Here is a 15,634-nt window from a genome sequence, read left to right as displayed (position 1 = left end):
TTGCCTATAAATAGCCTTTACAGGTTACTTGAGGTCTGTTCCTGCGTCTTGATTGTGCACAGAGATCGTATCCTGCTGTTAGTCTCCAGAGAGTGATGATCCTTTTCCTCCATAAGCCTTAGGTTACTTAAAGATCAGAAAGTAATTCCATTGTTTTCACCTTCTGCCACCATATAGGTGAAGGTGTCTGAAAAGTATCTTCTTTTTTTTTTTTCCAAAAGTCAGAAGCCCTGAGGTAGATGAGGTGTAATATTTGGCATGGAATGGTAGCAGAAAAGAATTGGAATTTTGTGGACCTTCTACAGTATGAATGAATTTTATTCTTTTCATCAAGTTTCTCAGGGATATGTTTTTTTTTCCCTTTGGTGTTTAACCTCTCACAGTGGACAATATGATTTCTAAGTTCTGTCTTTCCATGTTTCAGTAGTAGTCTTAGTTCTCTGAGGTGTGTCCTTAAGATTCTTGGAGGCAAGCCGTTGTTAGACTTGAAATGAGGAAATACTAATTTTTATCTGAGTAAGGCATAAAAAGAAGAATTAGAAATCAAGGAATAATTGCCTACTGCTAGCCTTGATTTTTTTCCTGTAAAATAATGAAATAGTCCTGTAAGTTTTTCCATATTGGATGGAATGAAGTAAAGAATTTGAGACTTTCCTTATGGAATTCACATGAGAAACACTCTGTAGCCAATAACATAGGCTCAGGCGAGGATCTCAGTGACGTAGCATATTTATTTGCGATTGCAATGACGGGCGTCCCGCAAGCAGGAGTGCGCCTACTAGTTGTGTAGCACAGTTTATACACTTTATCTCTCTACGACTAGGACCCTCTCCCCTGTTTTCCCATTGACTGGGTAGTCCAGGTTCACAAATAATACATGGATTTCAGTTGCCAGCCTGTTATTTTTCAAGGTTTTTTTTTTTGACTTTTTATTTTTACTCTGTGAGGTGGTAATGTTTCTTCCCTTATCTGACTTGACACCGTGTTTTTCACCTAATTGCACTAGGGAGTATGGTGGTTGTCTGCATATTTACAAGGTAAGCTTTCTTATCACTGCAAGCATATCTCAATACCACATTCCTTCCTCCTAAACAATGTAACATCTCTGCAAAAACACAAAACCAATCTTCCTTACAGTTCCTGATGGTTTTTGCTCCTGGATCATTAATAGGGCTGCTGCCTTTATAGCTATACAGGGAAGTATTGTAAGCACTACAATCTTAAATAGAATAAATTCCTCCAAGAGTGACTTAGGGCTTTAAAGTCGTTTTAAAGCCCCTAGCAATCTAATTCTTTTTTCTCAGTCCCTAGTCTGGATACTTCCTAGAAATACGGTGTGTCAGAGTTGATGCCCAGAACTCTCAATTTGGAGCCTAGCTCCTTTGATTCTTGCTGGGTCACTCACTAGTTGATACCAATTCTGATATGCTGATTTAGTGTTGTATACTGTCATCACAATCCAGCTGAGCGTGCTGGTATGCATGGGTTGCACTTACGCTTCATTGAAGGGACACGAGCAGGTGACTGTCTCTAGGGCAGATGTGCTGAGTCTGCCATTTGAGTTTGTCCATTTAAAAGCTAAACAAATCCAGGCAAACAATTCAGCTTGTAGTTGACGTTTTCTCTTAGCTAATCACAGTGGTATTGTCAAATGTGGTACAACCAGACGAGCATTTGAGTTTATAAATGTTCTTGAATACTTGCTGATGCTGTGGCCCTGGAAAAGATGTAGCAGAAGGAGGTAACTGAGTAGGGAAGAGAAGGCTTGGTATAGAAAAGTCTTCAGGCACCCAAGTAATTCATTGAGACTTTGCTGCCATGGGAAACCTTTCTGGGTGTGTACTGCAGTCTTTTACTTATGTTTGGGGTGGAGTGGGGGAATGGGACACGGGACATGTACAAACAAAAATGAACAGCTTGGTCATTCCAGAAAATTCAAAAGTGAAACAATAAGCTTATATTTATTATACAATATATATTATAATATCAAATATAAATTTAATATATAATATACAGTACCTCCCATTTAATCTTAGAGGTGCTCCAAAACAAATTCACGTCCATAGTAATGTGTAAGTTTATAAACTGGTGCTTAATCCGGTCCTTTTTAATTTGGATTAAAGTTAGTATTGTGCTTTGAATATTCCTGTAAAATGCAAGATTAAATTTACTTGCAATCAAAAACAAGTTAGAAAGAAGACTTTGCCTTGGGTAGAAGAGCTTTTTTAATCACAAACAAACAAATGCATTACTGTAGCTGATAGAATTAGCTGTTACTCTGGCTTGGTTTATAGAAAACAACTGAGTTACTGTCAGAACTTCTATAATATTGCACTAAAACCAGTTTATATTCTGAGGGAAAACTGGCAAGATACCGTACTTTTCTGCAGGATACAGAATATTTTTTCCTACATATTCCAGTATAGATTCCTAATTTGACATGAGATCTTTACAGGTGGAATCAAGGGAAAAATCTGTGCTGCAGGTACCATCCCTGGCTTGACATGCGGCTTTCAATAGTTGTAGTTAGACTGGGTTGCAGCTGTCCCAGAGTTAGAGCAATTTCTTGGGTTTCTTCTTCTGACTCTTTTCTATTATAGTTCTCACTCAGCAGTCCCTGTTGATGTCAGTGTTGTTGTTTTTTTTTCTGGTCTGGTGTTCTACTTTTGCTGTTAACTCATAATGAGTAAACAGAAGCTTTCCCCTCCTCCAGATCCAAATTCAAATTTGTCTATGCACATTTAATATGTCTTGCAAGCCAAAACTCAAATACAGGGTTTAAGAGCCGCTTTTGTAGGATTCCTTAATGCTATACATTAGAAAGATCTAGTTTAACTTCCTAAGCCAGGTTCCTTGAAGAAACTTAAGTTTGTTTGCAAAAATAGATGATCTGGGACTGAGGAAGATGCTCCTTTCTTACCTCTTCATCTTGCTGCCTAATGAGTGTTAGCTGAGCAAATGCTTTGGCCAGCAGGGATGCTGTAGGATCAAATATGTGATTAAACTAGCAGTTACATGTCAATTGAAGCCTAGTTATTGGTGGTAGATAGAGACTAAGAATTTCTGTCTGGGGATTCATGTGTAATAGTTTTCAGTGCACACCAAATAGTTTTTGCCTTGATTGGTTGTAACATTTGGTAAGGGTGGGATATGTGCTCACTAGGTTCCAAAGCAAGGCTTAGTTCTCCCAATGAAGATGTGTTTTTAAAAAAAGAAAAAAAAAAAAAAAAAAAGTGGCTACTGCAGACCAATCTAGACAAGTCTGTTCTGTTCATAATTGTTTTTTTTACTTACCTGCTAGAAGAAATATGAATACTTTCCCATACCTGAATAAAATTCTTCAGTTTTTGTGCTAGCTTGCTTTGTTCGAAGCAATTCAGTCACTGAATTGCTGTTTAAATCGTGGCTTTGACAGAAATGGCAAGTTCTTACTGTATTATTTTTTGTGTTAATTGTAGCTGCTTCTCCAAAGGAAGAGCTGATCCAAGAGGCAGATGCTTGTACCAGATGCTTAACTGCAGTGAGATGGGTGAAAGTCATTTGTCCTTTGAGACCTTTCTACCTTCTGTGATTACTGCTGGAGCATCCACCTCTGCATTGCCATGCAACATCTGCAGCCAATTTGCAGTTCTGTGTTGTGTTCTTGCTTTGGCAGCACCGAGGAACTTGGGGTGCTTGGCAAGAACACATGTGGCTAGGCTCCAACTGGGGAAAAATCACCCTTTTGATGAAAGGATTGAAGTTTTGTGAACAGTAAAACTTGCTAATAGTTGGTGGAGAAAAAGCAGCAGCTGACCCTTGCAGTTTTCTGTACTGAGCATCCATCCTGTAATATATTCAGGTATGGATTTTGCAGCTAATTGATACGAACAAAATGGCTGATGACAAAGTAGATCTGTGTAATGTAGGAGTAATATGTGATGCTTCCATACCAACTACATGTAATATGTTAGGAAAGAAAGTGTACTTGGTTGCTTGATCAGCAAGACTTTATGCACATACATATTTCTAATGAACGTGTCCAAATGTCTGGGTTCCTATAAAGCATCAGAAGCATTGAGGATTGTATCTGGTAACTTGTGACCTTGTAATCAGGTGAATGTTTCTTTGCTAGAGATATAATAGGGAGAAAAACTTGGAAAACCAAAATTTGTTTCTTTTTATAAAGGTGTTCTATTAGGAAACCTGAACATTTGGACATTCTGAATAACTAGTACAGAAAAATTGTGGTTGAGGTAACTTAGTGCCTATTTGCTCTTACTGGCAGGCAGGAATCTTTCTTCTGTTCCTAGCTATGCAATTGGCTCTCCTCTTTCCAGTTGCTGTATTTGCTAGACTCTTTGCTGGTCATGTTCAACTTGCCGATCTGCCATAAAACTCCGTTTTCCAAAAGGTGAGTGTACTGCAGTTGGTGGGAGTGCCTTGGGAAAAATAAGAATAATGGAATCATCGAATGGTTTGGGGTGGCAGAGACCTTAAAGATCGTCTAGTTCCCGCCTCCCTGCCATGGGCAGGGACATCTCCCACTAGACCAGGTTGCTCAAAGCCCCATCCAGCCTGGCCTTAAACACCCCCAGGGATGGGGCGTCCACAGCTTCTCTGGGCAACCACATCCAGCTCTGAGGGTCCCAGAGCTGAACATGGTGCTGCAGGTGGGGTCTCACGAGAGCAGAGCAGAGGGGGAGAATCACCTCCCTCGCCCTGCTGGTCATGCAGCTGTTGATGCAGCCCAGGATACAGTTGGCTGAAGAAGAATAGGAGGAGTACTGTCATCTGCCTTTCTGGCAGCGGCCAGATACTAGAATATCTCCTGTTATTTCAACTGAAGAAGAGGTAACTAAAGAATTTGCTTAACTTTTGTATAATGGGAGAAAAAGGGCATTAGCAAAATTGCAAGGGTTGAAAAATCAAGCTGAGAGAGAAATTTAGATGCACGTAGTGATGCAGGGAAAATACAGTTTTGCAGTGAAAGTTTGTATCAAATGTATATAAGGGATAAATTATTGCATTAGGACAGGAATTTTAATGGTACAGTAAGGTTTCAGTGTACTGGAACTAAGATCAGACTATGATTTTGATATTCTTTGTTGAAGATGACACAGGTGTATGTTTGTCTTTGAGAAGACTAAAAACCTCAATGTAATTTTTTAGCATTTTAGAAAAATAAAGTAAAATATACCATATCATATTACTGCTTCCTGCCTGGGACTGATAGTGTTGTAATGACCAATTGAAAAATGTAGAATCGTTTTGTCATATTGTCTTTTTTTCTCTAGAAAAGCACTAAAGCTTTATATACAGGAAAAAATTCTTTTAAATGAGAAATTTCAAAGAAACAAAAACATGTTTCGGGGAGGTTTAGCTTCTATGAGTTTGTTAGCTGTGGTCTAAATACTTCACCATTATGTAATAAAAATGTTTATTCTCTGTGGTTGCAATCAAGATGTTCTCTTTTCTCCTGGTAGGCAGCTTTTCTCTCAGAAGGGATTTGGAATTTGCTACCTTATTCCTGCTCTTCCTCCTGTCCCTTCCCAGTCAAGACAAATCTGTCTACTATTACAAGCCTCTTGTGATTTTTGAGGTCATGTTTCAGAAATGCCAGGATTTTAAATATTAGCACTGCCATTGTCTGATTTTTTTTTCAAGTTGGGCATAATGTCAAGTTTCACTTGCACTGTAATTAAGAGTTTTTTCTGACACCAGTACTGGCTCCTTTTCTCACAGGAGCTCTTAAGCCAGTAGAGCTATTTGCAGAAGAGTTTTGGAAGATAGCAAAGGCTTACTGAAGTTAAGCAAGGTCTATCTGCTGTCAGATTGCCTCTAGTGCCGAAGTTTATCCTCTGTAATCCTCTGTTTGCTGGTACTGTCCATAGGGAAGATTATTCTCACTTCTGTAGAGGTATTGTGCTTGGGAAAGCTTGAATTATTTTCTGTAGCTGTGTGGGATTGCCCACTGATGGGAGGTGGATTGAATAACTCTACAACGTAGGCTGAGGAAGACCAGAAGGAGCGAGACCTTCTGCAGGGAGGTTTTGCAGTTGCTCTGCACTAGCTGGCCACAATCCTGCTGAGGTAAGATGGCCCAGCTGGGCAGGCACAGCTGCTCAAACGCATCCCAGCAGTGCCAGATTCAGTTAACCCACACGGATCAGCTCAGAGTTACATATGCAATAGACCCTGCTTCCCTGAAGCAGAGGTTAAACTACATGCTATATGAAGATGATTGAAACTTTTGGCTGGATAAAGGTATGGCAGTGCTAATTACAGGGTTTTACTGCTGTGAAGAAACCTTTTGATAAAGGCCAGGGTACTAAAAATGCTGTTAATTTGGAAATGCATCAGCATGAAGAATTGAAGCATTAGGAAGGTTTGTGGCTAGCTTTGGCTTGTACACGAGAGGTGGTTAGGTGATAACTTCAAATGTTTTTTCTCCTGTCTTTCATTTGGAGGCATCCCGTGAGACAGTAAAAGCTTAGTGTGTTTTAAATGCTTCCTGAATTGAGATTTACTGAGTATGCCAGTGATGTTCTGCTCACATAAAATGTCCTGTCAGAAAGATACTTCATTTGCCTTGTTGCATGATTGGTTTCCAGCAAAAATGCTGAACTTTTCTCATCTCAGGTTTGGGTTGCAAAAACTTAAATCATTAAATCTAGTTCAGTATGAAGGAGTCCCTTGTTAGATGAGGGGTTTTGAACTGAGGAAATGAGCATGACCTCTTGCTGAAGTGTCTTCTGTTTTGAGGCTCCTTCAAAATCTGAATCTTGTAGGAGAGGAAGGAGTAGTGAACAGAAGATTCAGCTCCTGTCCTAAGATACTTATATCTATGCTAGAAGCTAGCATCTTGCCAATTCCTGATTTTTGAGTTATCCTGACTTTGGGGTGGGGGTTCAATATTCATTTGTTGGATTTGACCTTGGAAAGGGTTTTTGGGGCAGGCATAAGAGGTATGCCATAAAGGAGCGAACCGACTTCAGAAGCTCTGATACATGAAGTGGCAACACAACACTGTCAGCAAGTTCTGAAGGTACCGGGCATGAAAGCAGGGAGAATATATATTCATACATTAAATTTAATAAGTCTGTACAACTATCTTGGATGATCCAGCCCTGCTGTATTTAAGAGAACATTGTGAATTTTAACAATAAATATAGTAATGGTCCACCAAGTTAAAATTTAAGCACATGCATAATATGGAGAAGCAATCAGAGCTGATTATGGAATGTTTTTTCTCATGTTGCTGAAGGTGGACCAGTGCACTGGGCTAGGCTGAGCTAGTACAGATCAGGTGTTTGAAAATATTGTGACCAAATCCATGTCAGCATGGTCTTGTCTGATTTGATTTGCATTCAGATACGCCTCTTGGGAGTAGTGCTTTTTCTTAAAGAGCGATTAAGCCTATATTTGAGTACGGTATTATACACTGTAGAAAGATTGATCTGGGAGGAATTTGGAGCAGGAAGGGAGACTCAAACAATTGTTACTTCATGATATTTTTTATTTAAAGAAATGGCTGGTGTTTAAAGATGTTCATGTATGAAACTGCATGCTTATTTAAGCACTAATGGGAAATCTTATAATGGTACACTAATAGGCGATAACATGTTACATGAGAAAAAGCCATAATCAAAGTTTTCTGGGTAGCGTGGTGATAGAGTAAGATAAGCAAGTTTGTTGTGACACAGAACTACGTGTCATTTTATATGTTGGGAGATTGAGAATACAAAAACTTTGAATGAAGGTTTCCACTCAAATTTCATCTTTATTGTTAATAATGTGAAAGACGAGGTAAACAATGTTATGGTGAATAGGGTATTTGCTACCAGTATATTTACTTAGGGGCAGAGGTCTCATAAGAGGACTTCTACGGTATGATATTGAAGTCAAAATGTTTTTTGGAAAGCAAAGTAGAATCAGCTACCTGTATTCCATGCATATTCAGGTTCTTCAAATACCATTAAAAAATAAGGCATGTTTCTTGACCTTGATTTTCATTTCATTCTTCTTTTAAGCTGTCCCCATTTGCATCAAAACTTGCCTTTGTGGAAAGAGTGGTTCAAGACCTTAAGAAAACACAAGATTCAGTTAAGCTTCTGGGACTAGCAGATGGTTCCATGTGAGCTGAAGTTTTGTTAGATTTCCTGACAAATGTGAGATCATAAACTTGGTCTGTTAGCTGGTGATTGGCCTCAATGGCCTTTGTCTGTGTCTGTGATGCCGGAGGCTGTCCTGAGGAGCCCCATACCCCTGAGGTCCCAGAGGAAGTTGAAATAAAGGAGTTTGCCTTGGGTGATGAGGGCTGGGCGAAGGATCAATTAAGGAAGCTGGACATCCATAAGTCCGTGGGTCCTGATGGGATGGATGCACCCATGGGTGCTGAGGGAGCCGGCGGAAGTCATTGCTAGGCTGCTCTCCATCATCTTTGGCAAGTCATGGGCATCGGGAGAGGTGCCTGAGGACTGGAGGAAAGCAAATGTCACTCCAGTCCTCAAAAAGGGCAAGAAGGACGACCTGGGTAACTATAGACTGGTCAGCCTCACCTCCATCCCTGGAAAGGTGATGGAACAACTTATCCTTGGCATTGTCTCCAGTCGTATCAAGGATAAAAGGGTCATTAGAAGCAGTCGACGTGGCTTCACCAAGGGGAAGTCGTGCTTGACCAACCTCATAGCCTTTTATGAGGACATAACCAGGTGGATACACGATGGAAAGGCAGTGGACGTGGTCTATCTTGGTTTCAGTAAAGCCTCTGACACCGTCTCCTACAGCATCCTCACAGCTAAACTGAGGAAGCGTGGTCTGGACGATCGGGTAGTGAGGTGGACTGTGAGCTGGCTGAAGGGCAGAAGCCAGAGGGTGGTGGTCAATGGGATGGAGTGGAGTTGGAGGCCTGTATCTAGTGGAGTCCCTCAAGGGGTCGGTGCTGGGACCAGTGTTGTTCAATATATTCATCAATTACTTGGATGGAGGGAATGGAGTGCGCCATCAACAAATTTGCTGATGACACAAAACTGGGAGGAGTGGCTGATGTGCCAGAAGGCTGTGCTGCCATCCAGCGGGACCTCGACATGCTGGAGAGCTGGGCAGGGAGAAATTTAATGAAATATAATGAGGACAAGCGTAGAGTCCTGCATCTGGGCAAGAACAACTCTAGACACCAGTATAAGGCTGAGGGAGCTGGGTCTCTAGCTTGGAGAAGAGGAGACTGAGGGGTGACCTGATTAATGTTTATAAATATTTAAAGGGTGAGTGTCAGGAGGATGGAGCCAGGCTCTTGTTGGGAAGAACTTCTTTACGGAAGGGGTTGTTAGGCATTGGAATGGGCTGCTCAGGGAAGTGGTTGAGTCACCATCCCTGGAGGTCTCTAAAAGACGTTTAGATGTAGAGCTTAGTGATATGGTTTAGTGGAGGACTTGTTAGTGTTAGGGCAGAGGTTGGACTTGGTGATCTTGGAGGTCTCTTCCAACCTAGACGATTCTGGGATTCTTGGTGACACCCAATGGTAGGACAAGGGGCAATGGGTGCAAGCTGGAATATAGGAGGTTCTGCTTAAATGTGAGACAAAACTTTTTTATGGTGAGGGTGACAAAGCACTGGACCAGGCTGCCAAGGCGGGTTGTGGAGCCTCCTTCTCTGGAGACTTTCAAGACCCTCCTGGATGCGTTCCTGTGTGACCTGATCGAGGTGTTCCTGCTCCGGCACGGGGATTGGACTAGATGATCTTTCAAGGTCCCTTCCAATCTCTAACATTCGGCGATTCTATGATTCAAGTGTATGTTGCATCATACCTTGTGCTGGAATTGACTGAGGGAAAGACAATCAACACTGAATCAGCAGGTTTTTTTGTTTGTTTTTGGGTAGGGCTATCAGGCATAGCTTTTTATAATATGTGTTGATCTCTTTTGAATGTTAATGGAGATTGCTCTGAGCATATGTTGACACCAGTCGTGTGTGCGATGCACATGAATAGGGGCTCCATACCACAGTCTTCTTAACATATTTTAAATGGTGCTAATTGTGAGCTACTAACTCTAAACTATTTTTCCGTATTTTTCTTGATATGAGCTTTAGGAAGGACAGAGTAATTGATGCTCTTGTGAGATTGTTCCTTTTCTTGAAATAGAAAGGGAAGGGAGTGGTTGCTAGAATGAGAATTATCTGACTCATTCCTTTACTACAGTGAACTTGAAACAACTTTGGACTGAGGTATTTGTGTAGGTTCTTTAAGATTTGCTCGTGACTTCTAATTTCTGTGTTTGAATTGTGAAAATGTACATACATAGTTTTCAGATGATGTTAATCTCTTGATTCCTCGTGGTGAAATCACAGAATGGTTTGGATTGGAAGGGACCTTAAAGATCACCTAGTCCCAACCCCCTTGCCATGGGCAGGGACACCTCCCACTGGATCAGGTTGCTCAAAGCCCCATCCAGCCTGGCCTTGAACACCTCCAGGGATGGGGCATCCACAGCTTCTCTGGGCAGCCTGTGCCAGTGCCTCACCACCCTCTGAGTAAGAATTTCTTCCTAATACCTAATCTAAATCTCCCCTCTTTTAGTTTAAAGCTATTCCCCCTTGCCCTATCACTATGCTTCCTGGCGGAGTCCCCGTCCAGCTTTTTTGTAGGCCCCCTTTAAGTACTGGAAGGCTGCTAATAAGGTCTCCCTGGAGCCTTTTCTTCTCCAGGCTGAACATACCCAACTGAGCTACCCAGCAGCAGCAAGAACCTGATGGATCTGACAGTCAGTGAGAAAGTCCATGCTTCAGATCAGACTGCTGGGTTTAGGTGTACAGGTGTATATCTGGGCAAACCTTTCTCTTAGAAGGTGAGCTTCTTGTCTAATGTATCTCAGCAATCAAATTCAGGATAATTTAAATAGTCCAGTAGTATGGCATTAACTTCTGGAACATCTGGCATTATCTGCCACTAATTTGAGGCATGCTGTGTGCCACAGTTGCTTCCTTATTTAAAAAAAAGGGGGGGGGAGTGGGCAGTTGCTCCAGACTCAACCTAGTTATATACTAGGCAGTTGTACTGGAAGCTTAGTTTCTGTTAAGCTGTTAAACTGTTGAAATGTTTAGCCTGATGGAAAGATCCTTTGCAGGTGCAGCTGGAATTTGTGCACCATGTATCTGGTAGTTTGTGGTCCAGTAGAAGGACTCATGTCCTTGCAGATCCTGGAATTTAGAACTGTTCCCTTGGAATACTTTTCTTCTTCAGTTTAGAGATCGGCATGTTGATGTGTTGGATGAGGAGGAGCTCAGTGTTTATCCCCAGTCAGGAGAGGATAGGATTAAGGGCTCTTTTTTCACCCGTCATGTGACAGTGCTGGCCTTGCATCTCCCAGGCATTGTGGATTCATAAGCATGGGGCTTCAGCAGCAGGTGCTCACCTGAAGAACTGCCCTACAAGTTAAGGTGAAAGGTGTGACTCTGCTTGTAGCAGAGTAGCTGTGGACACCTAAAAAGCAGTAAGCTCGTAGTGCAGATGGCAGTCTCTCCTGTCTGTATCTTTCCAAACTGTTGTTCAGGGATGTGCACAGCGTGACTGTCTAGGCCACTGTCTGTAATGCTGCTGTGAAGCCTATGCCTTCTGTGAGCCTGTCTAATCTATTTCCAAATTCACTTGTTTTGGCCTTTTGTATGGCAGTTGTACAAAAGTACTTCCTTTTGGGTTGCTTCTAAACATAATCTTGATAGTTCTAGTGGTAACCTTTAACTTTGTGTTGAGATTGTCACTGTCTCCATATCATTAATGACTGGACTGTGCTCAGTAAAGATCTGTCTGCAGTGGCTCCCTTGTTCTCTTTACAGATTTACCCTGCAACAGTGATCAGACCATGGGGGAAAAAGATATTATACAGCATTTCTGGTGGCTTGCATTCTTGAAAGTGTGACATTGTGCCACAGTAAGCAGAATGTCAAACACCGTAGGTTTCAGTTCAGGCATTTTCTGAACTCCTTATCAATTCTTGTGACTCAGGAAAGTGCTAGAGAGACTAATAATGTGGAAAACTGAATTCATCTTTCTCACACGCAAGTGATCACAGGCGTGGAGAATCCTCTTGAGGATGCTTCTAGTGGAGGATGGGAGAAGACGAAGAGCTCATTATTGCTGTCCATGTGTGCGTGAGGTGTTTGGAACAACTAGTGGAGTGACACAAGAACAAGTGGGAATTAGGTGGACACAAAATTAAGTCGGAGATTAGAAGATGACTGAGTATTACAGCAATAACATTCTAGCATAGTCATCCTAAGTCACAGAAGTAAAAACTGAGCTGGTTGGTAATTCTTATTATTTAGATAGTACTATAAACCTGCAAAAGAGAAATAAATGACAGGTGTCAGCAGTAGCAGCATCCAGCTTGGTAATGCTTGTGGTCTGACTCCCTTTTACTGTCTCCAGCCTAACAAATGTCTGCTCTGCCTCAGGTGGCTGGCTGTTGTTTAGTTTTACCGTGTATAAAAATGTGATCAGGTTGTTGAGTCATGATGCCCTTGAACTCTGTTTTGACAACAGTGTCCTGTCGTGTAGTTCCCCTGCCCCAACTGATACGAATGAAATTAACACCAAGGAGTGGCACCAGCGTTGTTGAGCCCTAGTTGGCTATGTAAATAAATGGCTTCTGCAGTTTACACTCTCAGAGTCCTTGGGATTATATCACCTTTTTGGGAACAAAGCAGGAAACAGTAAAGTGAGCTGTCAGTGTGCTTTTTAACACCTGTAAGGGGGAGGGGTCAGTGACCTGTAGGTTGGTAATCCCCTTGAGAAGCCATGGGAAATCCATGAAAACAGATATTTTGGAGCAGGAGCTCTGCAGTGGTTGAATCCTGCTGGTCTTCATAGGACACAGGACTTAGATCTGTGCAGTGACTTATTTCTTTTGGCTTCAGAAATCCTGCGTATGAAGGCTTCAAAGAACAAACTTCAGGAATGGAGTCAATAGCCAAGTGGAGGTTGTGTTTGCTTGTACCTCATCCCGATGAGATCCAACAGCTTTTCTTCTTGGGCACTAACCAGGTTCTACAGCTCTGAGATTAGCAAAGAATTAGCCAAAGAGGCGTAGGTAATCCCTCCCACCATACGGGGACAGGATCACCTGCACATACATCTGTCGCAGCTGTCTCACCCAATCCCTTCTTGATGTACAGAGGTTAATTCTGTGGCCTGTCTAGGTATCCTGTCTGTCTGACTACCTGAATCATTTGAAATGATTTGGGTATCTAGTTTAGTTGCAGATAGCCAGGAAACTATTTTGTTTGTTGACTGGAGCTTTTATTTCTCATCTCCTTTGCTAGCAGTAGAGAGGTATTTAGTCTTCCTTCCTGAGACCATTGTAGGTAGAGGAAAACTGCTGTTGTTATGCTCCTTTTACGCTAAATGTAGCCTTTGTTCAGGGATCATTTTTCCAAATCCTCTGGACTTCTTTCTTGTACTCTTCCATTTTGCTTAATGTGGTGGTCAGATTTGGCTACGCTAGTCCCAGATGAGGTCTCAGTGCTGTGTTGTGAAATCTTAATTCCATTTCTTTCCTTAGGCAGTACTTGTAGATACACTCCAAGTTAGCGCAAGCGAGCCCTGCCACCAGAACTAGCTAGTGTAAACATTTGGGTGATTTCCTCTCGGAGCTGCCTTGGGGCGTCAGAGCCACGCAGAAGGCTTCCCTGCGTGGCCAGTGCTGAATTGTTCCCTGTGCGCTTCCCCAAGGGCTGTACCCCGCCGTCTGGCCTGCTGCTCTGTGGAGCCATGGGTGCAGAGACCTTTTGCTCCTGAGCAATCCCAACTTGCTTCCCTTTGTGAACTACCAACACGTTCAGTTCACATTAATGTGAGGCGTGAGCTGCGGTGGTTGAGTCCTGCTATTCATAGCCTCGCTATATTTAGCAACAGTGGCTAAAAAGGTTATGTCCTCAACAGTCTGGAGGTGGAAGGGCTCACATCGCCAGCAGCCTCTGAAGTGGGGTAAGGAGCCTGTACACCTACATTTTGTTGGCCTGACTGCTCTTCAACATGGTTCTGCCATTTTTGACTGAAGATAAACAGAATCCTAGCGTGATATGGACGTTAGTCAGGACTAGCACTAGCCTGTCTTTGAAAACCAGGCAGGTGTGATGTGGTTAGAATCTACTTGTGATTTCTCATTTTATCACAGAGAAGATAATTTATTATAAATTCCTTTTCGTAGCTTCTTGATATTGCTGAAGTGATCTAAAGTGATCTAGAGACAGGGGGTTGGAGCTGGGGAGGTAATGCGCTCAGAACTGGCCACAAACCTGAAGCATCTCAGTCTTCTTAGTGTACTCTCAATTTCAGTCATCTAAGTACTTTTTGCATCTCCTCATGGTGTCTGGCTGGAGTTGACAGGATAGGATTTCTTCATTGTTACCAGCAACACAGTTCGAACGCTAAGCCAGCACTTACCAGCTCTGCGACAGTGATGTAAGGTTATGTGACAAAGCATCTCATGTGCTGTCCTAAGTTGTTTTTAGGACACAAAAATGTGGCCAATGTTGGTTCTTGCATTAATGTTAAATAAATCTGATGCTCTCAAGCTGGGGAAATAGTGTCTGAAGACAGCATTCAACGCTTTCAAAGTGTAATTTCAGTATTTGTACTGTAATAGTTGCAAGCTAGTTGTGGGAAACATGGTGTCAGTCAGTCTTGTGGAAGTGTGCGCATACCAAATAGCAAATGTCCAGAGATATGAAATGCTTTTTTTTTTTTTCAGAGGTTTATATCGAATGTGACTCTATTTAACTGCTAAGGAATTGAAAAGTTACTGTTTCATCACTGGTAAAGATAGCTAATCTAAAAACTAGGAACCATTTGCTGTTTCTAGCATGTGAAACTTTTTTTTTTGTTACACCTGTTTTTTTCCTTACACTATTTTCACAATTGTATATGCGAATATAACCGTGTTCAAGGCTGTGATAAACTTAATGGAATAAAACCTGTGGAGTAAAACTGCACAGCTGTACTGTAACTTTATATCAACCATGTAAAAGAATGAGATAAATAGCTGCTTTTGGTAGTATTCCGTATTGTCCTTCAGATTTAGTCCTGCAGGAAAGAAAATGATTAAAACAACACAAAAAAAATGGCAAAGTGAAAATGTTAAAGTTCTAAGTGTTTCTACTGTGTAGTGGAATGTTAGTATAGAGGGGACGTTATTTTGAAATATACTTAAAATACTTTATTTCATATTTCTAGTTGGAACTGTACAGTTTAGAATGTTACATTAGTGGGAATTTCAGCTAATTTTTATAGCTTTTTTTCTTGCTCTTCAAATAAGAAAAAAATGTATCAGAGGTAAATCCACTTCATTTTGGGTGGATTTGGGTGAACAAAGTGGGAAATTCTTCTTCACACACAGATAACCGTAATCCAAGCCTGTGGAATAATACATTCTTCCCATACTTCTGTGAGTGGGTTTAACACCTTAGTCCTGTAGTCCTGTATCTATCCCTCCCCCTCCCCGAGATTTTAATTTGTATTTTAATTCGTGAAAGATAGTTTTATTAGTGCTTTATTACAGTTAATTAAATGTTCAGGTTGTAGACAAGCATTAACAGTTTTAAGTAGTTGATTTTCTGGCATGTTTGCAAATGATTTTCAACTAATAGTGCATGTGGC

The 15,634-nt window shown here is 41.5% G+C and overlaps 1 protein-coding gene across 16 annotated transcripts in view; it reads left to right on the top strand.

Moving 5' to 3' along the window:
• ANKHD1 (ankyrin repeat and KH domain containing 1) overlaps positions 1 to 15,634 on the top strand; it is a 119,789-nt gene that overhangs the window by 26,821 nt on the left and 77,334 nt on the right. The gene's annotated exons all lie outside the window — the stretch shown is intronic.

The sequence above is a fragment of the Anser brachyrhynchus genome (genome assembly GCF_964034855.1).
Source record: "Anser brachyrhynchus genome assembly, chromosome: 14".
Classification (NCBI taxonomy): domain Eukaryota; kingdom Metazoa; phylum Chordata; class Aves; order Anseriformes; family Anatidae; genus Anser; species Anser brachyrhynchus.
Note: the sequence above shows the minus strand (reverse complement) of the source record. Positions and strands in the feature narration are given on the sequence as shown.